At 39.2% G+C, this 24,667-nt stretch overlaps 2 long non-coding RNA genes across 2 annotated transcripts in view; one reads left to right on the plus strand and one right to left on the minus strand.

Annotated features, from left to right (window-relative positions):
• On the minus strand, positions 1 to 23,901 carry LOC125107563 (uncharacterized). Its single transcript, XR_007129597.1, has 3 exons — positions 23,764 to 23,901; positions 16,793 to 16,871; positions 1 to 290 (listed from the first exon to the last, which is right to left on the minus strand). It is a non-coding gene; the product is annotated as an uncharacterized LOC125107563 (long non-coding RNA).
• The window catches only part of LOC125107559 (uncharacterized), a 113,621-nt gene that overhangs the window by 47,330 nt on the left and 41,624 nt on the right, over positions 1 to 24,667 (plus strand). The gene's annotated exons all lie outside the window — the stretch shown is intronic.

Genomic DNA, 24,667 nt, shown 5'->3' on the forward strand with positions numbered 1-24,667 from the left:
TAATATTTATTTTCCTCCTAAATTTGCAATTTGGGAAGGACTTGGTAGAGGGCAACTTGTCTCCTCTCCTTGGCATTGGCTAGAGCAGCTTGAAGACTGGGGCCTGGAATCTTCTGAAGCCTGGGTCACTCACATGTTTCCTCATCCTTGTTGGGAAGAGTTAGAGAGCTGGAGCCTGGTACAGCTGGTGTCTTTGGCATCTCTGGCTCTATGTGGTCTCTTACGTGGTTTCTCCAGCATGGCAGTTTTGGTGTACATAGACTGACTTCTGATATGTCAACTCATGGCACCTAAGTCGTACATGAGGCAGAAGAAAAACAAGGCAGAAACTGTAACACCTTTTAGGACCTAGCCTGGGGAGTCATGCACCATCCCTCCTACTGCATTCTGTTCATTGGAAGCAACTCACTAAGACTGGCCTCTACTAAAGAGAAGGAGAATTAGGCCATGTCTTCTGATGGGAGAAGTATCAAAGAATGTAGCCATGTCTTAAAACCACTACATAGGGATTTGCTTTTCATATATAGTGCCTAGAGGGAAGCAATTCTGTATAATGTGGGGCTCCATGATATAATAAAAACCAGGGTTTCTTCTATAATCTCTACCATTTTTAGTAGATTGGTTTATTGTCTCAAAGTTGTCACTAGATGACTGTTGGAGATTCAAATGTCATAACCATGGTCAAGACCAAAAGAAGTGGAAGGTATAGTACCAGCAGCTTCTGGCCTCTTTTACCAGGAAATAAAAGATCCTTCCCAAAACCCTCCACTGCAGAATTCCGCTTACGTTCCATTGGCCAGAACTCTATCAGAAGGCATGTTTGCTTGCCTTGTTTCAGGGGAGGTTAAAACAGTGAATATTTATGTTCTTCATTCTCCACTGTAGTGGTAGGCATGAGTAGAGAGATCTGAAAATGGGCACTGGGTCAGGCAAGCCACGCTTCTGCCCTAATAAACCTCCATATCAGGCACATAACATTACAAGTAGGAGGAGTTTCAAAGAGTTCCTTTGCCTCCATCAGCCAAAGTTAACAATGAAATGACTGAAATATGGTTAGCAGAGGGAAAATACATCAGGTAATGAATGGAATCATTTTCAACTATATACTGCAGATAGAATCAAAAGCTAGATATTGAATTAAATGAACCACTTATACAGTTGAAACAGGAAAGCAGAATTGGGTAACCACAGAAACTTGCCAATAAGATCAGAGGACAAAGAAAGGAGGAGATCACTGACTTGTGATACAATGTTAAAGATGCTTAGCAGATTATCTTGGGTTCAAAGGCCCTGGGCCTAAAAATAACTTGGGGCAGGGTATAAAGGAACTGCTAACTTATAACCCTAACCCAAATTTTGTGTCTTTCTTTATAGAACATTCTTTTTTTTTTTTTTTAAGGCTTCTGTTGTTCACTTGTGAATAGAAACAGGAAAAATGCTGAGTTGATGGATTTAACCCATATGCAACAATTATCCAAATTTAAGATTTAAAGCTTCAAAATACTTAGCTAAAAACAACAACAACCACCACAAACTCATTTCTTTCCTTCCTGTAAGCACAGAGCCCCCCAGGTCTATTGTCTGAAAGAAGTTAAAGAAATCACACTGCAGCAAGTATTTTTCTGGAGCATTTGCACATGACCCCAGCAATAGCTAAGATTGAAAAATGAGACAACTGGATTTACTGACACTAACGCTGTAGAGAGCTCTTTCCCAGGTAAATTAGCAGACATTCAGGAAAGCATATGTGCTTGAGGGAGAACACTGAGTATGAAGAAAGTATGTGCCTACAGTGGGAATCCCGTAAATCCCAGGTTGCAACTTGCGGTAGGTATAAGGGAATAAATGAGTAGTTAATTCTCAGAGAAAATGGAATGTGGAATAGGAAAATTTTTTCTTTATAATGAATGAATTCTAACATAAGCAGATTAAATAATTTCTCCGAAGCGATATGGCACATATTAAACAGAAAAAAGAACTCCAGGCATTTGCAAGTATTCCCCTTTATAGTTTAATTTGGGAGATAAAGTTATGCAGATGTTTGTTCTAAGCAACTAATTTGATCTAATATGAAATAGACACTTCTTAAACAGAATCGTAAAACATATGCATGGGAATTACTGGTATCTTTTTATCATTTATAAGCTAATAATCTGCTTTCAATATTTCTATCATCTCTAAAATTTAATTAAGAAGTAAAGAATAGGATGTGAGGGTGATCTGGCTGCAACATCTGTCACCCCATTGATCACCAAGGTTGATTCTGCTGATCTGGCTGGCTAGGCGGGTGTCCCCTTCCTCCCTCACAGCTCCATGTGCATCCCTCTCAAAGCTGCACGCTTGGTCAAAGAGGATGACCTTCCCCAATAAAGGAGAGGACCATTCTTTGGTCAAGGGTATACGAGTAGCTGTGCTCCCCTGCTAGAACCTCCAAACAAGCTCTCAGGAAGTAAAGAATAGGCTTATAGAGATCATGACCACACATGCTTCTTACTTATATTTCAAATTATAATCATATCATGATGGTTTTTGATCCTCAAAGAGTACAACAAAATAATATATTTGAACTTTTTCTTATTAAAAAAAATACCAACTTAGAGACCTACTATAAAATACTTCAGACACCCTCAAACCATGTAGCAAAATTCTAACATGCAGAAATTCTGTTACTCTCAAAAGCAACTGCCAACAGTTCTAGGCTCAGGATAAGTGTTCAGTTCACAAAATTTCTTTGGATATTCAACCTCTCTCACAAATATGTATATATTCTCAGTGTATGAAAATATTTTTCAGATCAAATATTTTCCACACTAACTAGAAACTCCCGTTGGGTTGTAAATGAAAAGATTTGTTAGATATTATTCAATTAGGTGACAATATTAATAGCCCCCATTAAACGCTAATTTGCTCCTTATTCAGCAAAGACTAACACAGATGTAAAACAGGGGTTGGCCACCCCCAGAACATATGTCTAAGACAACAAGCAAGCTGAGAGTAATTTGAAACATGAGCTGGCTGTCCCTTCCATACCTCCCTTTCCACTGCCATTTCTGCCACAGATGGTTTAACACTTTCCTATAACATGTCTAACTTCCTCAGTGCTAGTAGCTTTTATGTGTGTTGCAGGGGGTTGGGGGCATGCCCTCACCTGAGCACATACACACACACACACACACACACACACACACACACACACACACACACACAGGTTAGATCAGCAAGCATTTATCAAGTGCCTGCTGCCAGGCATCATGCTGGTGTTATAGACACAGTTGCAAAAGGTACAGCCTTGGGAGTCCGGCTGTCTAAATTCACACCCCTTCTCATCAGTCACTAGTTATATAACATCAGGCAAGTTCCTCAGCCTCTAAGGCCCTGGCTTCTTTATCTGCAAAATGAGAATACTAATAATACCTATGTCATGGGGGTTTTGTGAATATTAAATAGTTAATATACAGAGCCTGGCATCTACTGAATGCAATAAACTTATCTATCATCACCATCATTATCATCACCATCATCATCATCACCATCATCATCATCATACCATGGTCCCTCAGTCTTTATTCCCCAGTAAACTAGGAGGTAAAAAACACATATAAACAGATTATTCCAACTGTAGTAAGTGGAACTCTTAAGAGAGGCACTTATCTCAACTTGGAATTCAAGAAAGATCCCTGAGCTGAGAGTTGAAAAATGAGTAGATTTAGCCAGATGAAGAAATGTTCCAGAGGGAAGAGCTTGAGCAAAATCACAAGAAGCATGTTGTATACAGGAATTGGATATGGTTTGCTATTATTAGACATGAAGCTCAAGGAAGGGAGTGGTGAAAATGAGGCTCATGAGGAAGATGAGGACCAGGTCATCAGAAGTCATATATACCATGTTAATATGACTATTGCTTTGTGTAAACCAAATTCCTTAAGCCAAGGTATATAAAGTACTGTATTCATAGAGGTATTCCATGAGATGTTCCTGGACATTTCTCAAAATAATAGCTTCACTCTGACTTATGTCCGAAAGCAACCTCATCATACTAATTTTAACAACAAATTTATTAATGATAAGATTAGAATTTAGTCATATTTAAAAAACTGAAGGTTTTTTCTTTTTTTAAGATTTATTTAAGAGAGAAGAAAAAAGAATGGGGGGGCAGAAGGAGAGAGAGAATCTCAAGTAGGCTCCCTGCTGAGCATGGAGCCCAACACAGGGCTGGATCTCACAACCCTGAGATCATGAGCCTGAGCCAAAATCAAGAATCAGGTGCTTAATCAGCTGAGCCATGCAGGTGCCCCAAAACTCAGGGTTCTCTTAATGCATCCCCAAATGTATCCCTACCTCAGGCCCTCTATACTTGCTGTTCCCTCTGCTTCCAGTTCTCTTCCACCAGCTGTTCTTCTGACTGGCTCCTTCTCATTCAGGTCTCAGCTCAAAATGTCACCTCTCTAGGAAGGCCTTCTCTGACCACCTTATCCCCCCTGTGATTTGTTATCCCAACACCCTGTGTTATTTCCTTCATATTTGTCATTCTTCATATTTGTCATTCTCTAAAATTATGTTGCTTATCTAGTTATTTACTCATTATTTTTCAACTTCCCTTCTAGATTATAAGCTTCATGAGTGCAGGGACTATGTATCTTATTCATTGCTCCAACCCCATGTCTAGAACAGTGTTTTGCACAGAGTAGCTTCTTGATAAATTTTGTTTCAAATAAATGGATGAATTTTTTAAATAAACCAATAACGTGCAGTCTTGGACTTTGAGAAATATGTCAAATTTTATGGTTCTGAAAACAAATAATTTTCTTGTCTAAAATCTCCAAGAGCAAAACAGAATTTTAGACTTAAATAAAAGCTAATTATAGTATATTTGACTCAGAAATAGCGAGATATACTTAATCCTACTAATTATCCTCTATCACAGGTAAATATTTTTGCTTACCACATACTCTTTAACCTAGTTATAATAATATAATAAAGAATCAGACCCTTGATATAAGTTGCCAAGTGTCATGTTTTTAAATAAAACAAGCCCTCGGGACTTTGGAAGGGAGCCCGATAGACTCACAGTTCAAAGCTTTCAGATCCATTTACATGTGGTAGCAGTAAGGAAAGGCTATCTTACAGAGTGTTCCTATGGACAGCATAGAAAGTCAGGGATTCTTTTTTCTAAATTCTTCAGTTACAATCCAGTGAAAATAAAACATGTAGGAAAAATGCCCAAGGTAATCAATACAGCCTCTTTAAGAGTCAGATGTTTTCAAAACCAGAAGGAGAAGGGTATACATTTCTGGTGAGTTCTCTTTCTAGATGGTTTATTCAGTAATTTGGAGATTTTATGGAGTTATGCCACTATTTTCATTAGTAAATTCTTTGAATTGGAAGGAAAGGGGCAAGAGTCTTCTACTACTGCCCTTCCTAGCACTTCTACAGAGGACTGCACCAGGACAAATAAAAAGGCTTGGTGCCTGGAACTCACAAAGAGTTCCTCACATAGTACAACTCACATAGTTGTACTATGGACAGTCCAGAAAGGGAGGAGGAAAGCCAGTAGGTCCTGGACAGGTCAAAGCACATAGAGAACACAAGGTCCTCGGCAGCAGCCAGGAGCACTCCGAAAGTAAGGGCCACTCTCTTCCCTTGGGTCCTTTCATTTCCTCTGCTTTTTTCTAAGTGTAGTCCACAAAGTCCTGGAGGCCCTTTTAGGAAATCTGTGAGAACAAAACTACTCTTACAGTAATGTTAAAGAGTGATTTACCTTATTCACTCTGTGGATTTTTACACTGGTGGTGCAAAAGTAACAGTGGGTCACACCGCCAGCACATTAGTACCTGCCAAAGCAGTGGCACCAAGCTGTATCTAGTGGTCACCATACTCTTCACTACCACAAACTCACAAGGAAGGGAGGGAGGTGAGAGAGAAAAAAGAGCAAGCAAGCCAGTTTTACTTAAGAAAGCCCTTAGTGAAGCATTAAAATTGTTAGTTTCATTAATTCTCAATACTTCAGTGTAGGTCTTTGTAAGATTCTGTGTAACAAACTAGGAAGTGTACATAAAAGCACTTCTACTGAAACCGCACAATCATCACCAAGAAAAACTCTTATGTTATTGTTCGAGTTGCAAGCTGAACTAACCGTTTTATTTTTTTCTTTTCATGAAACGTCATGTTTACTTTAAAGAAGAGTTTGTTCAGATTTAGGTAGTGGCAGGCACTTTCTTGAAAATGAACAAAGTGAGCCTGTCACTTCAAAGAATGTATCTGGTAATATTTATTGCCAAATAACCTTTAAGAAGCTATCTTGTTGAGGTTTGGGGTAGTACTTACAACTATTGAAAAATGTTGTTAAGATACTCCTCCCTTTTCCAACTACCTGTCTCTGTGATGCTAGATTTTCTTCAAATACGTCCATGAAAATGACATATGCCAGACTGGATGCAAAGGCCAATATAAGAATCCAACTGTCTTCTATTAAGTTAGACACTAAAAGGATTTGCAAAAAATATCAAAGAATACTATGACACTCTTAACTTTTCTTTGTTTAGAAAAAAAAATTTTTTTATAAAAAGATGTTTTTTATAAAAAGATTTATGGGCACCTGGGTGGCTCAGTTAGTTGAGCATCTGACTCATGGTTTCATCTCAGGTCATGATCTCAGGGTTGATCAAGCCCCATGTCAGGCTGTTCACAGTATCTGCTTGGGATTCTCTCTCTCCTCTCACTTTGCCCACTGCAGCCCCATACTCGTGCATGTGCACCTTGTCTCTCTTTAAATAAGTAAATAAAATCTTTAAAAAGTTGAAAAAGTTTTAAAAATATGTTGTTTATATTACCGGTAAGGTGTTTATTACTGTTGTTTTCAGATGAACTAATATTTTTTTAATGTCTCAGTTTTGACTTCTAGTGTGGTTAATATCCATAGATATAACCCAAATAAACAAAAGCTCTTTGGGATCCTCAATAATTTTTAAGAGTGCAAAAGAATTGCAAGACCAGAACCTGGTATAATAGCTATAATAGAAATACGTTATAGAGCTACGTAAGAGAAATAGAAAAAAAAAAGTATGATAAAAATATATAACAAAAATGCAAAGCATAGATGAGATCATTTTTATTCTATCACAAAGGAAAGTTCCATTATACAGTTAAAGTAAAACTTCAAGTAGTAGAGCCTGGGTTACTACCCACCCAGCATGTCCTTAAAGTAACCAATGGCTTGTAAGAGTTAAAAAGCTGTCAAGGAACAATGGCAGGTGGGCTAGTGACACAGGAAAGAGCCAGCAGTGACAGGACTGGAGAACAAGGTAAGGCATAAGGGGATAAAATGCTGCAATGTTTTATAGGTCTATCTAGGTGCAGAGATGTGAACAATGAGAAATGAACTCTGACATGAGATAACTTTTTAAATTCCAGTATAATTAATATATAGTTTTATATTAGTTTCAGGTATACAATATAATGATTCAACAATTCTATACATTACTCAGTGCTCATTACAATAAGTGTACTCTTAATCCCCTTCACCTATTTCACCCATCCCCTGACCCACCTCCGCTCTGGTAACCACCAGTTTGTTCTAAATAGTTAAGAATCTGGTTTATTGTTTATTTGTTTGTCTCTTTTTTCCTTTGTTTCTTTCTTAACTTCCATATATGAGTGAAATCATATGGTATTTCTCTGACTTATTTCACTTAGCATTATACCCTCTAGATCCATCTATGTTATTACAAATGGCAAGATTTCATTCTTTTTTCTGACTAATATTCTATTGTATGAATATACCACTTCCTTTTTATCCATTCATCTATTGATGGACATGAGGGCCGTTCCCATGTCTTGACTACTGTAAATACTGTTGCAATAGACATACATACACATACCTTTTTGAATTAATGTTTTTGTTTTCTTTGGGTAAATGCCAAGTAGTGGGATTACTAGATCATATGGCAATTCTATTTTCAATTTTTTGAGGAACCTCCATACTGTTTTCCACAGTGGCTGCACCAGTTTGCATTCCCACCAACAGTGCACAAGTGTTCCTTTTTCTCCACATTTTTCCAAACACTTACTTCTTGTGTTTTTGATTTTAGCCATTCTGATGGGTGTGAGGTGATATCTCATGTGGTTTTCATTTGTATTTCCCTGATGATTAATGACATTGAGCATCTTTTCATGTATCTGTTGGCCATCTGTGTGTCTCCTCCAGAAGTATGTCTGTTCATGTCTTGTGGCCATTTTTTAAATTAGATTATTTGGTTTTATGGTGTTGAGTTGTATAAATTCTTCATATATCTTGGATATTAATCCCTTATTGGATATATTATTTGCAAATATCTTCTCCTATTCAATGGGCTGTCTTTTTATTTTGTTGATGGTTTCCTTCCCTGTGCAAAAAAAGCTTTTTATTTGGGTGTAGTCCCAATATTTTGTCTCCTTGACAAAGCAGACATACCTAGAAAAATGTTTCTATAGCTAATGTCAAAGAGATTACTGCTTATGTTTTCTTTTAGGAATTTTATGGTTTCAGATATTTAATACATTCTGAGTTTATTTTTGCATATGGTGTAAGAAATTAGTCCAGTTTCATTCTTTTGCGTGTAGCTGTCCAGTTTTCTGAGCATCATTTGTTGAAGAAACTGGGTTTTTTTCCCCATTGAATATTCTTGCCTCTTGGATGAAGATTAATTGACTGGATAATTGTGGGTTCATTTCTGGTCTGTTCTACTGATCTACATGTCTACTTTTGTGCCAGTACCATACTGTTTTGATTACTACAGCTTTGCAGCATACGTTGGAACCTGGGATCATGATACCTCCTGTTTTTGTTGTTATTTTTCAAGATTGTTTTGATTAATTGGGATATATTGTAGTTCCAGACAAATTTTAGGATTCTTTGTTCTAGTTCTGTGAAAAAATGCTGTTGGTATTTTGATAGCGATTGCACTAAATCTGTAGATTATTTTATGTAGTATGGGCATTTTAAGAACATTTGTTCTTTCAGTCCATGAGCATGGAATATCTTTCCATTAATTTGTGTCATTTTCAATTTCTTTCATCAATGTCTTATGGTTTTCAGAGTCTCCTTGGTTAAGTTTGTTTCTAGGTATTTTATTATTTTGGGTACAATTATAAATGGGATTTTCTTAATTTCTGTTTCTGCTACTTTATTATTAATGTATAGAAATGCAACAGGTTTCTGTATATTGACTTTGTATCCTGCAACTTTACTAATTCATTTACCAGTGAGAGTAGGGTTTGTTTGGGGTTTTGGTTTTTTTGGGGTTTTTTTGGTAGAATTTAGGGTTTTCTATATATGGTATCATGTCATCTCAACTAGTGTAAGTTTTGTTCTTTTACCAATTTGGCTGCCTTTTATTTTTCTTGTCAGATTGCTATGGTTAGGACTTCTAGTACTATGTTGAATAAAAGTGCTAAGAGTGAACATCCTTGTTTTGTTTCTGATTTTTTTTATTAATTTTATTTTTTATAAACATATAATATATTTTTATCCCCAGGGGTACAGGTCTGTGAATCACCAGGTTTACACACTTCACAGCACTCACCATAGCACATACCCTCCCCAGTGTCCATAATCCCACCCCCTCCCAACCCCCCTCCCCCCATCAACCCTCAGTTTGTTTTGTGAGATTAAGAGTCAGGAAAAAAAATCTCTGTTTTAAACTCTCAGTCTTGTTCCTGATTTTTTAAAGCAAAAACTCTCATGGTTTTTCACCATTGAGTATGATGTTAGCTATGAGTTTTTCATATATGGCCTTTAGTATGTTAAGGTATGTTCCCTCTAAACCTACTTTGCTGAGAGTTTTTATCATGAATAGATGTTGTACTTTGTCAAAAGTTTTATCTGTGTCTACTGAAATGATCATATGCTATTTATCCTTTCTCTTGTTTATGTGATGTATCATGTTGATTGGCCTGCAAATATTGAATCACCCCTGTATCCCAGGAATAAATCCCACTTGATCATGGTGAATGATTTTTTTAATGTATTGTTGGATTCAATTTGCTAATATTTTGTTGAGGATTTTTACATCTATGCTCATCAGAGATATTGGCCTGTAATTTCCTTTTCTGATAGTGTCTTTATCTGGTTATGGTATCAGGGCCTCATATGCTGGCCTCATATGATGAATTTGGAAGCTTTTCTTCCTCTTCTATTTTTTGGAATAGTGTGAGAAGAATAAATATTAACTCTTCATTAAATGTTTGGTAAAATTCACCTGTGAAGCCATCTGGTCCTGGACTTTGGTTTTTTGGGAGTTTTTTTTTATTACTAATTCAATTTCATTGCTAACAATTGATCTGTTCAAACTTTCTACTTTTTTCCTGATTCAGTTTTAGGAGGTTATATGTTTCTAGGAAGTTATCCATTTCTTCTAGGTTGTCCAATTTGGTGACATATAATTTTTCATATTCTTATAATCCTTTGAATTTCTGTGTTGCCGTTATTTCTGCTCTTTCGTTTCTGATTTTATTTAAGTCTTCTCTCTCCTTTTTTTTTTTTTTTTTTTTTTGGATGAGTTTGGCTAAAGATTTATCAATTTTGTTAATCTTTTCAAAGAACCAACTTCTGGTTATATTGATCTGTTCTATTGGTTTTTTAGCCTCTGTTTCAGTTATTTCTACTCTAATCTTTATTATTTCCTTCCTCCTGCTAGTTTTGGGCTTTGTTTGTTCTTCTTTTTCTAGCTCACAAGATAACTTCTTTAGATTAATTTGTGTTTCTCCTTTGGTTTGCCCCTCTGAGCAGCCCTTCCATGTGAGTACCAGGCTCTGTGCTCCCTTGCCTTGGCGAAAGTTTAAGGTGGGAATTCCTGAGTTTTGATTTCAAAATCCTAAGGGAATTAAGAAGAATTCAGTTAAATCTGAGGAGGAATACCCCTGTCTAAAATGAAAGTCTCTCCTACTTGGAGAGGAATCAAGGTCTGGAGTCCGTGTCCTAACTTACTCCCTATCACTATCACCAAGAGGTGGAACATTAGCCCAGGCCTCCCCAACCAAGAGAGTCATTCCCATACTCCAAAGGGGGCACAAAATCAGCAGAGAAGAGGCCCTTAACTACAGAGGGAGAGAAAATGGCATCTCAACAGTAACTTATGTTGCCAGGTGGCCGATGCCTTACTGGGCGTCTGAGATGTCTCAACTCTGCTTGAGTGTTTGGAACCTTGATATAGGTTCCAAATGAGAACCTTGACATAGAACCTCCAATGGGAAGTTCTAAGAATAACTTCAATTGCTCACCAGCCCTTTGGAATGTGGGGAGAGAGTCGAAGTTAACTACTGAGTTAAAAATAGAGAATTATGAATATTATTGGCAATAAAAAGAATGAAGTGTTGATAGATGCTATGACACGGATGAACCTTAAAAACATTGGCCTAAATGAAAAGAGTCAGTCACAAAAGGCTACATATTGTATGATTCCATTTATAGGAAATATCCAGAATAGGCAATCTAGAGATGAAAAGTAGATCAGTGGTTGCTAAGGGAAAGAAGAGGTAACTACTAAACAGTAAGGTTTGGGGAGGGTGGTAATTAAAATGTTCTATAATTGATTGTGGTGATAGTTGTATTTTTGGCGAATACACCAAAAAAATGCTTAATTTTATATTTTTAAATGAGTGAAGTATACGGTATGTGAATTATATCTCAACAAAGCTGCTACCAAAAATAGTAGAGAAATGTGATACTCTTGCCCACTTGAGTTCTGTTCTAAGATTCATACCCATTTTGTGTGTATGATGTTTTACAAAGTTATTTTATAAGGTTGTGTCAACCTAAGGTGACAACTTCTGAACACACACACTGTACCAGCTCAAGAGCTAATGAGGAAGCCCAAGACACAAGCACTGGTGAAAGGTGCATCAGAGAACAGAACATGGGCTCCAGGGAACAGTCTAGGCAAATAGCCTGCACCACCACGGAACAATACATACCACCAGGGCACCATCTTAGGGAACACCATAGATGTGGGAGGGTAGCCAACATCAAGGACATCTTGAGCAAATTGCAATCCCTCACCTCATGTAAGGGGCCCAGTCACTGGAGTCCTGCCCTAGTGTATTATTGTAATGAGAGCTGTAGTCCCAGTGAGACTGGAGAAATTATCCAAGAAGGACCTGAGGCAACCAAACAGGACCTAAATAGTGATGATGATAATAATGATAAAAGTATATAATTGATGTCATTTATGTATAATCTTATAAAGCATAAATCAGCTAAGTTCTGAACACTATTTGCCAGGTACTATTATATGTACTTTTATTTGTAAATTTACTAAATCTTTACAACAATCCTCCGAAATAGCTACTATTACACTTCTCATTTTACAAATGAGAAAACTGAGCCATAGAAAGATGAAGTCATTTGCCCAAGGTCATTAGTAAGGGCAGAGCTGAGATTAAAGCACAGGCAGTAGGTCGCAGGGCCCATCTGAACAACTACCATCTGCAGTCAGTGTAGAGGCCCACTTATTACTTCATGTTGCTTTATGAGGACCAACAGGAACCATGGTTGATGTTAAATCTTCTTCTACATTTAACTAAAGATCTTTAAATCCTTTCCATGGCAGAAGGATTGGTCCTGAAGCCTGGGCTGTGGATAAGCCTACAGATAGTGGTTAAGTGATGGTCACTCTACAGAGAAGCAAGGTAGGGAGCCAGGTAACTGCTGACATACATCATTATTTTTCCATTTTCACCATGATGCTGACATAGCTATTATTTACTTCATTTACTGAGGAGCAAACTGAGGCTCAAAGAATTTACACAATTTGGCTGAAGACCCAGAAAACAATAGAGCCAAGACTGGATCTCAGACCTTCTGATTCCAAGGTGACATCCATAAGCTGGCTTTTGGACATTGGCAAGCAATATCATAAAGCAAGTGAATTGGGAAATAGGGTAGCAGAATGACTGCAAACGTGCTTGGTGGCCAATTAACTCCAGCCATGCCAATTACCCTATGATCTTGAAAGAGGGACTTAAACTTTCTGAGACCTAGCACCTTCATCATAAGACAGGTTTGGTAGTAATCATCATCATCATCATCATCATCATCCTGGAGTTGCTATGGGAATTAAATGAAACACTGTGTACATGAATATCTAATAAAGTGCAAACATACAGTAGGTACTCAATAAGTGGTAGCTATTTGGGGCAGACAGTGCTCTTATTGTACTGCTGAGTGAAGGCAAGCTCTGAGGCAGGCAGCCCAGATCTTTCTCCTGAGACATTTTACCTCTTGACTCAGAGAACATCAGCACTGGAAGGAACATTAGTATTGGTTGGATCTAGTTCTCTTTTAAAAGATGAAAAAATTGAGGGCTTGAGCACTTGTATGATTTGCCCAAGGTTTTACAGCTAGTTGGGAAGAGAGCAAAACTGGGTCTTTTATTTGTAACTTAAAATTTTAAATAGCTGTTAGAAGGAGATTTAAAAAAGAAGAAAGCTTAAGAAGAAATAAAATTGAGACAACCTCAGGTCCCCCTTCAACTGGGGATGTAACTTAGTGGGAAAAGAAGGCCTGCCACACCTGAAAAGAGCCAGATGACTGATAATGACCTGGTGGAGCCTCCCTCTCACCATCAGCATGCACACATGAAGGGACACTTCGTGGGAAGCAAACAGTATTGCTTTCAGAGACTCATTCCATATTATCGCACCCCTACCCTGCGGTTTTGTCTGGGCCAAACAAAGGAAACTGGACTTCAGTTGATACACAAGAGAAGTTAATAGTAGGAAGGGAACCAGTATCTTGGAAAGCATATGGTAGGTATGTGATTAGTGTTAGCAAAAGGATCAGAGGCAAAAAAAAAAAAAAAAAAAAAAGGAAAGAAAGAAAAAGAAAAGTCCTTTTATATCATTTGAGTGGGTTGCCTTCACTTGCTAAAGACTAACTGAAAATTGAATGGAATTAACAAGCAGGTGTTAGATTGAGGATGCAGAATGTTCAAGAAGGTGTATTGAACTGAACAGGTAACAAAGGGCTTTCAGAATGAGGTTTGAGGTGTATGTTTGCACATGTGCACATATATATATTTACCAGGGAGTGCCGACTTCCCCCTTTGCAGTTAATTTAAGAGCTGCTCTCCAAAGCAAACTAAATTGTGTCCACCGCGCTACTTACAGGTGTCGAGGGAAGTTCTTGGCACCATGGGAGATGTGGTGGGAGTCTGACAGGGCAAGGCAGTTAAGGATTAAGAAACAGAGATTCCAAACTGAAATTGCTGGGTCCACCTGCTATGCATTAATTATGCAACAATTACTGTCTGTTTAGAGTCACTGCTGCATCTTTTAAGAGAAAGAAGTACATTTGGGAAACATTTGACAAATCTACTCCCAAAGAAAGAAAAGGTTAGAATTTTGTATGTTTTTTAACACATATATTGCTTTTTAATTAATTATTATTAATATATAATAACATATATTATTAACATATAATATCTATTTTAGGGTACAGGTCTGTGATTCATCAGTCTTACACAATTCACACGTTTACCATAGCACATACCCTCCCCAACGTCCATCACCCAGCCACCCCATCCCTCCCAACCCCATCCACTCCAGCAACACATATATTATTAAAAGAAACTAATGCTCTCATTTAATAAAAACACATGGAGTGGTTATCGGGCAAAGAGATCAGCCTAGACTTCAAACCACTGTTCTAGTCCTGTTTGTTATTTTTAAGCACCCAAGTGATGTTAACCAACAAATTGTTTTACATAGATTTGCATTTTGACTTAAAGAGACACACAGGCACAAATATTCAAAGGAAAAGGGCAGTTAATATTAAAAACTATCCACTAACATCGGTTGTGACATCACACACTAATAAGATCGATCTCAAAGACCACAACTCTTCCTGGAGAGTCTCCCAACAGGAGAACCATAAGTGTTATGGGAAAAGGGAACTGCCCCAAAAATGAAGTGAGAAAGTTGACACAAATTACAGATGATGCAGAATTCCAGTCTAAATATGCACTTGCTTTGATGAATGATGCACATGGATTCCCATGTGACTACCACTCCAGATGTTGCCATTCATTGCCTGCCTGCTAGGGCTGCCAGTTCTCATAGAGAAGATGCTGTAGTTAGTTGTTCTGCTTGGGAAGCAGCTGTCTTTTCTTGTGAAGACATCCTTGGGGAAGTTCTGTTTTTGTCCATCTTCTAGTCTTGGGATTTTGGTGGTGCTTGTCCTCTGTCTTCACAGAACATTTGCAAGCTCACTAGCAACCCTCTCTAGCCTTCATCTCCCTCAACTTCTTTCACAGTTATGATTTTAGGGTGGTGGGTAACTATTGTTTGTCCAGGAGCTGCTGGGTTAACAGATGTTGCTGGAATTTTCTGTTACATTTGTGTGTTTGTTTTTGTCTGTTTACACCATTGTTTGACCCATTTCAGTCATTTTGGGGAACTTTAAACACATACCCACAATTTACAAGCACTGTTCTCAGAATGTTTTTCATTAGTCTCCTCTATATTTTAAATTGCCTTGGCCACATAAATACACATAGAAGTAACTGGAATATAATTTCTATATATCTCTGTTAGCCGTGTTGGTGTACTTGTAAGAAAAAAGTCAGTTTCTCTTGCTCCTTAAGTAAATTAGGTAGGAAATCAGTAGCAGCTCTCACTAAAGGGAATATTGGAATTGGAGCCTTCGTTAACAGGTAAGATTTTACCTTATCCCATTCCCTTCTGGAGCCAAAATGCCTAAGCAATGAGACTCCCTTGGTGTCAAGTTTCTGGGAGTTTACAAGGTATGAAAAAGAACCAAGGGAGAAAATCCTTCTCTTGTGAGAAGGGTGGTGATTCCTGAGGGAGGGAACATGGACACAAGTCTGTAGGCCCTGGAAAGGGACAGTAAGAAAAGAAAAGGGAATTGAGGAGAGAAGGAACAACAATTTAGAACTCCCTCCTCCCAAGGCCTCAATCCTTTGAGTGCTCTCTTCTATTCAGCACACAGCAGGGAAACTTAAGTTTAAACTGCTACTGCCTCTGTTCTTCCTATACTGCATGGTTCTCTCTGAAACCTATCTGGTCCTAGGGCCAAAGTCTCGGGGTGAAAAAGAACAAGCCCCAGATCCTGCTGAACATTGCAGCCTTTGCTCGAGTGATAAAGGCAGCCCAGGGGCCCTAAGTCCTCCAAATAGACCTACCTAGAACAGTTTCTCCATCTTTCTCAGCTGAGAAGCTCAGTAAATTAAGTGCTTCGGTGATCCACAAAATATTAAATTCTTTCTGAATCTGCAAGAACTTTGTCTTTCCTTTACCAGAGCCCTTGTGCTGGTAGCATGCTGATTTTGAGGATTTCAAAATTTATGAGTTTCCTCAGAGCCATTATGAAAGGGAGTTGTTTACCTATTGCTATTCTTTGGGGTTATAGAATTTCTTTGTCCAGGTTTTCTTAAAATCTTCAGGAAATAAAAAGGTTAAGGGAACTATAGGAATGCCTCTGAGGCAAATGATCATCCACAAAATGTTTGTTTGGGTTACACAAACAGAACATACTTAAAATATCTTTAATAGTGACTCTACTACATGTAAGATAAAGTACATAGAGCAAGACATTGGTTCTCAAATTTTAACGTGCCTCAAAATCACCTGTGGGATTTGTGAAATATAAAGATCACAGGGTACCAACCTCTGAGATTCTGGAGTGGGGCACCCCAAACCTGCTAAAGCCCCACAGGTGGGCTTGTTGCAAGTGGTTCTAAACCAATTGTCAAAACACATCAATTCCTCATAAGGGTCTGTTTCCACCTTCTCCACTTACTTTCCCGGCATTTTCCCATCCCACCAGTGCCTTCCATGTTGCCAAATCCGTGCTTCATTCAGTCGTCATCTTGTTTGACCTATTGACAGGATTTGACACAGTTGATCACTTCACCTTGAAACACTCTTCATCTGCTTCTATGGCACTAATCTCTTCTGGTTCTCCTTCTCCCTTCCTACGTACTCTTTCTCAATCTCACTTGCTGACCTTATTTTCCTAATTTCTAGACCTTCGAGTGCCTCAGGATTTCCACTTCTGAGTCTACACTCATTTCTTTTTTTTTTTTTAATTATTTATTTATTTATTTGATAGAGAAATCACAAGTAGGCAGAAAGGCAGGCAGAGAGAGGGGGAGAAGCAGGCTCCCTGCTGAGCCGAGAGCCCGATATGGGGCTCAATCCCAGGACCCTAAGATCATGACCTGAGCTGAAGGCAGAGGCTTAACCCACTGAGCCACCCAGGTTCCCCTACATTCATTTCTTCAGTATTTTCATCCACTCCCCTGTTTTCACATACCCTGTTGTGACTTAGAATTCCCAAAGTTGTATTTGTATTCCACTCCACTCTCCCGAGCTCCAGACTTAGGTATCCAGTTGTCAACTCAGCATCTCCACTTAGATGTCTAATTTGAATATATTAACATGTACAAAACCCCTTATACTTCTCTCTTAAAACCTGCTCCTCCATCAATATTTTTCAGCTTCATAAAGGGTAACTCTTTCCTTCTAGTTGCTAAATCCAAAACCCTTTGAGTCACCACTGATTCCTCAGTTTCTTCACAATCCACATCTAAACCATGAGCAAATCCTATCAGCTCTACTAGAAAATATATCCAAAGTCCAATCACTTCATGCCATTTCCAATCCTGTCATCCTGGTCTAAGCCATGATCATGACTCAACTAGGTTAGTACCATAGCCTTCTAGCTGGTCCAATTGCTTTTATTCATGCCTGTTCCCCTACTCTGTTCTCCACACAGCAACCAGAGTGAGCCTCTTAAAACACAACTCAAGTCTTCACACTCCTCTGCTCAGAAGCCTTCCCATCTCAAAGTAGAGTCCAAATTCCCCACAATGACCCACATAAACTGTATTATTTCATCCAGTGCTTTCTCTCTGGCCCCAGTTTGTGCCATTTTCCCCTTTCCCTCGACCTATACACTAGTTGTTTCCCCTGCCTAAAACGCTTTTCTCCTGGATAGTCACATGCCTGCTACCTCACTTCCTTAGGTGTCTGTTCAGATGTCATCTCATTAGAGAGGACTCCCTAACTGTAATAGGCAGTTTCTAGGATATCCCCAGGGATCCCCATCTGCCGGTAATCATACCCTTATATAATCCCCAACACTTAAATTTAGTAACTTGCTTCTAGTGAATAGGATTAGACAGTGGTAATGGGCTGAGAGTAGGTTACAGAAAGACTGTCGCTTCTATCTTAAACATACTCTCTCGCTCTCTTGCATGCTTCCTCTGAGGGAGGCCAACTGCCATATTGTGAGTTGCCATATATAGAGGCCCACATAGCAGAGACTTGAGAAAGTCCTCTAGGCAATCCCCAGCAAGGAATGGAGATACTCAGTATAACAGCCTGAAATGAACTAAATCTGACAACTGTTCCAGCCACAAACTGAATGCAACCTCCTAGGAGTCCTTGAAGCAGATACATTAGCTAAGCCACACCCAGGTTCCTGACCTACAAAAACTATAAGATAATAAATGTTTGTTGTTTTAAGCTGTAACATTTGGAGTAATTTGTTATTCAGCAACATTAAGTAATACAATGACCATGCTGTATAAATCTACAAACTCCTCCTTATCCTTGCCACCTCCTTACCCCCATTACTTTCTCTGTAGTGTTCATCTCCAAAGCCTCACATATTATATATTTGTTTGCTTGTTTGTTTAGTTCTCTTTCCACCTGCTAAGATAAAATCTCCGTGGGGGCAAGGACATTCACAGATGTTGCTTACTGCTATATCCCCAACAGCTAAAATGTGCCTGGCACATAGTAGGCACTCAGTAAATATTTGTTGAATGAATTGATGCGTGAGCAAGGGGTAATGAGTGAGGTAGTGAAAAACAATTCACAGGGTTGTGGTGAGCATTAAATGAGCAAAATACGTAACACATCTGGTCCTCAGTAGGTACTTAGGGAAGAATGGTTTTCCCCCTCAAAGAAACTTTCATCAAATGATGTTACTGTGGACAGGTAAAACTGCAGAACTCTTTTCAGACTGGGATGCTTATTCTCAGAATACCTTGCAAAGAAGGGGGTGATAGCTCCTTTAAATTAAGTCACAAAACATCATGTCAGTGGCTACTTCAGTTGTGGATCTCACCCAGCTTATCCATTTTATTCAGGGTCTCTGAAAGCAAATAACACTCCACTTACAGAGGAGCCACACCTTTAGTTTTCTGCGTTGTTCTAGAACTCTGTCTCCTTTTAGCCTTAAGGACCTTGAGTTAATCACAGAAGTTCTTTCAGACCTTTTTGAGCTCTGAATTAGATTCTCACTTGGAGAGTCATTCAGAGAAAAATAAAATAGTGCCTTCTGTCACGCTTATTGAATGGCCTCTTAAAACCCCACTGTCTTCATAACCACTGCCAGACAATAAGATAATCCCAAGAGCAATGGGTGATTATTACTGTTTCAAAACCATTGTGCAGTTGCCTCTGAAACGAAATCATTGGGTTATATGATCTTCAGTTATTACGGACTTAACGATATTCTCCAGCAGGAAGCAGCGTAAGCGGATCATTTCTGCACAACTATAATGTTTAAAACTTTAATATGGGCCAAGCAATAGAAATAATTTCCCTAACAGGATTGAACGGAGGATAAATGGGAAGTCTGACATGCTATTCTGCTGCACCAGTGTTTCTCGAACCTCTTAGGAAGTGTGTTTCTTCACTATTTTATTCCAAATCTAGCACAGTGCCTATTACATGAGGGACTCAGAACCATTTATGGGTTCACAGGATGCACAGGCAAATGAGAGAGTTATCAGGAGCCCCCAGTGAGCGTGTCCTTGTCTTAAAAGCTGACCCACCTAGGTAGAGCACCCTGGGTGGTCACTTCTTTCCTACCTGAATCGACTGTAGTGTCACTTGCCTTGGTGGTTAAGTAGACTTGACTCTCAAATCCTGACCTGCCACTTCCTAAAAGTGGGACATTGGTCCTATCACTTCATCACTCTCAGGTTCATCTGTAAATTAGTATAATAATATGTACCTCATAGAATTATTAAAAGCATTAAGTTAGCTAACATGTAAAATACCAAAACAGACACACCTAGGCAGTCAATACATAATTGTTAATTAAACATAACCCTATCCTCTGTCATTATGAAGAAAAACATCCCACTTGGCCTGTTCTCTCTTAAGCAATTTTGTTCCTCAAGTCCCAGGTACGTCGGTCCTTAGTAAGAAGAAACTTATGCACCAGCAAAGTACTTCCATTATTATGTTTGCTTTTATTTAAATTTTCTTTTCCATTTACAAAGTGCTCTCAAATACATCATTTCTTTGAATTTTACAACACTGAAAGGCATAAAGAATTGAATTACTTTCATAAGATCACACAGTGATGATAAAGCAGGGTTCAGACTCAAGCCCAGAATCTTTTCATTATACAGCCTCTAGCAAGTGGATAGAGGCAGAAAAGCCAACAAAATGGCCCAAGTACATTTCTCAACCATAGCCTGCCTCAAGCAGCGTGAGTAACATCAGATACTGCACAGGCAGCCCCTTCTGGAATCTCAAACCTATGTCTTTATAAATTGATGGATCAGTGAGCATCTAGGACCAACAATAGAGCCTTTGAAAGGGTGGTGTCTTGTTGACTGTTTCTTTTATCATGTGGAAGCTTTTTATCTTGATGAAGTCCCAAAAGGTCATTTTGCTTTTGTTTCCCTTGACTTTGGAGACTGTCTAGCAAGAAGTTGCTGTGGCTGAGGTGGAAGAGGTTGCTGCCTGGGTTTTCCTCTAGGATTTTAATGGATTCCTGTCTCATATTTAGGTCTTTCATCCATTTTGAGTTTATCTTTGTGTATGGTATAAGAAAATAGCCCAGTTTCATTCTTCAACATGTGGCTGTTCAATTTTCACAGCACCACTTATTGAAGAGACTATCTTTTTCCCATTGGATATTCTTTCCTGCTTTGTCAAAGATTAGTTGACCATAGAGTTGAGGGTCCATTTCTGGGTTCTCTATTCTGTTCTATTGACCTATCTGTCTGTTTGTATGCCAATACCTTACTGTCTTGAAGATTACGACTTTGTAATATAGCTTGAAGTCTGGCATTGTGATGCCACCAGCTTTGGTTTTCTTTTGAGCAAAATAAGTCAGTCAGAGAAAGACAATTATCATATGGTTTCATTCATATGTGGAATATAAGAAATGGGAAAGGAGGAAAAGTGAATGGGAAGTCCTCAGAGAGAAAGGAGAAAAAAATCATGAGAGACTCTTGACTATAGGAAACAAGCTGACAGTTGCTGGAGGGGAGGTGGGTGAGGGGATGGAGCAACTGGCTGATGGGCATTAAGCAGAGCATGTGATATGATGAGCACTGGATGTTTTATGCAACTGGTAAATTATTGAACACTACGTCTAAAACAAATGATGTATTATATGTTTGCTAATTGAATTTAAATAACTTTTTTTAAAAAGAAGACTCTTAAAAAAAAAGAAAGGGTGGTTTCAAGCTTTCTGGTATTTGTTCTGAATATGAGGTGGTGATGCCACTCTTGGGTCACTCCCACCATAGTTGCTATGGTGACAAATATCTTGAAACAGAGAGGCAGTTTCTTTGAGCACATCACAATCCTGTTTCCCTGCTCCTGCAAATACACAGCCCTAAGACACCTGAAAAGGGAATATTCTCTAACCCCTTGCCACTTTGCAGAATAGCTAACTAGATCTAGGAAGGAAAAGTAAATTCATAATCACTGACCATCTTCTAAGTGCTAGGCATAAGTACTCTGTGTTCAAGCTTGTAGGAAGTGGCAAGAACACAGAGGAGTCTTATGTCCCAGAGCCAGACGTGTTACACAATTTAACAAGGCCCCATATATATTATTTTCTTCAATTTAATCCTTAAAAACAATCCCTACATCCCTTAGTGGACACGGTGGTATCTCCCCAACATCTAGTCCTTCTTATCTTGATAACCATTGCAATTTCTATTCAGGACCCCCCCTGCTGCTACGAGTGGGAAAAGTGGATGGGACTTCAGTTGATCTGTATAAGCCCATTCTCTAGTCACAGTTCACAGAAGACACGTGACCAAAACTGAGTCAGTAAGAAGTTTGCTGGGGATGTTGAAAAGATTCTTACTTGTGTACTATTTCTTTTTTCTTCCTTCCTTCCTTCCTTCTTCTTGCTCTCTCTCTCTCAGCCTCCTCCTAGAAGGTGTGGTGAGCTAATGTGAAGTCTGGAATTGCCATAGCCATAGGGTGAAGCTGATTCCACAAAAGGCAGAGCAAAGTAATAGGAATAAATCAATTATTCGATGATACCACTGGATACTGAACCAAACAACCCTAAAGTTTTCTCTACCTCTTAAATTTTCTGCTATGTGGGGATCAAATATACCATTTATTTATTTACCTAGTTTGAGTTTAATGTTCTACTACTTGCAACATAGAGTGTAAACTACTTTGGTTAGGGGTAGACTAGGCTGTTATAACAAAAGGACCCAACAATAATGGAATGGCTTAAAGAAGTCAGAGTTCATTTCTCTCTCTTGTAACAGTGGGCAGGTGTTCCAGGTGGGCAGAGAGCTCTGCCCCACATGTTCATTTAGAGACACAGGTTCTTTCCATGTTATTGCTCTATTACTCCTATGGTCTTGTCCTCATCTCCATGGTCAAGCTCAGGGTGCTCTGGGTTCAAACTCATAGGGAAAGAGCATGGAGAATCAAATGTGCTACACAACACTTCTCACATTCCGCTGGCAGGGAATTAGTCCCTTGTCCACATCTAACAGTAAGGAAGACTTAGAATTATGTTAGTAGCCCTGTGCTCAGCTAATATATGTCCATTACCACAAAAGAAAACAAGAATGGATTTTGGTGGACTGCAAGCATTCTTAACCACATTAACCATTACTGGACCCATTTTATAAAGGAGAAAAGTAAGGCTGAGAAAACGTGCCTAAAGTCACAGAACCAGGAAGTGGCAGAGTCAGAATTTGAACCCAACCCTCTAATTCTTACTACTGCATTCTCCAGAGGGTGGACTCTTCTTGCTCATCCATGTGTATAGTAATCCCTCTCTACAATTTCATCTCTTAGAATAACATCACCCACCATTGGCAACATACATGACATAGGTTGCTAACCCCTGATCTGTTAGGGGCCTGGTTCCCCACAAAGGTGGGGAGCAGCAGATATGGGGAGAAGCAGGCTCTCCGCTGAGCAAGGAGCCCGATGTGGGACTCGATCCCAGGACCCTGGGATTCTGACCTGAGCCAAAGGCAAAAGCTTAACTGACTGAGCTACCCAGGCACCCTTGGACTTTCTATTTATGCATTTTGTTGGGCTGTTGGTCTTTACTGATTTGTGGGAGCTTTTTATATAGGATCAGCTCCTCTCTATTAAATGAGTTACAAAAAAAAAAAAATAATAAATAAATGAGTTACAAATGTTTCCCCTTTATATAATTGTCTTTTGGTTTGCTCATGGTGGGTTTTATATTGCAGAAAAGTATTCCTTTTATTTACTCTCTAAAACATCCCACTTACCTGGGAGGAGCTCCTTAAACAAGCCAAATTTTACGAAGCAGACAGGAAAGGAAATGAACTTGGCAGAACTTTTGAAGTTTTTTCTCTCCTATTGGATCCCATCTTTAATTACTCCCTGATAATGACATTGTCAGAGAACTCACCCTGCTGAATAAAATTAAAATGACTAACCCTGACTTCCCACAGTAGCAAAGTGCAAAGGAAGCCAAGTTTCCTGCCCATTGCTTACCAGCTAAATCAGAGAGGAAGATAATGTTCTGAAAATCTCCAGAGAATGCTGTTGATGAAGCAGGTTTCATTTCATTCCTTCTGAGCCTGCTTCCTCCACACAAGTCAGTTATAAAAGTCCATCAATGAATGGGATCGGTCTGAAGGAGAACAAGCCCACAGATAGATTAGATGGATGGGAAAAGGAAATAAAGAAAAGGAGCACATGAATACTAAGAGACACCATACTTAAGTGAAGGACATTTCACAATGCGAATGAAATTGCTTCTGCCACAGGCAGACAAACAAATTTCCCCCAGACAAGGATAAGTCTAAACATAAGTCATAGTGGGGAATTACAAAGACACTAGAAATCTCAACAATATGTAGAGTGGGGATGCCCCTTTTCAAGGTCTAGGAAGGAATGTCAGCAGCATTTCTTTAATGTCACCAAGAAAATGTGCTGAGGCAGCTTTGGGGAACATTCTGGTTCCTTCTGCATTTCTCAGCCTGATTCATGGCAGTTACTGAAAAACCCCAACCTTCAGCCTTAGCTGTCCAGAGTCTGACTCTGCCTTGCTGAATGTTTCCCACCCCTCTGATGAGCAAGTAGCCAAAACTGTGGACTTGTACTACTGCCTCTCTCTGTGCTTGCCCCTTCTTCCCAGGCCTCCCCTTTCTCCTGGGCCAAAAGCACTGTGCTGTGCAGCACCTGACAGGCAGCCCTTCCCAGGCCTGGATTTCTGCCTGGCTTCCTGACTGGCACTCCAGTGCCTGCTCTTGCTGGAGCATTGCCCTGAACTTCAGCCTCCTTGGCAAGGGCATTGACAGACCAGCGGGCCCTCAGCCACCACCCTATTCCTCCCAACAACTGGCCAGAGTACTGTTTCAACCCAGATACCCTCCCTCCCCAAGACCTGATCTTC

Source organism: Lutra lutra, chromosome 8, assembly GCF_902655055.1.
Source record: "Lutra lutra chromosome 8, mLutLut1.2, whole genome shotgun sequence".
NCBI lineage: Eukaryota > Metazoa > Chordata > Mammalia > Carnivora > Mustelidae > Lutra > Lutra lutra.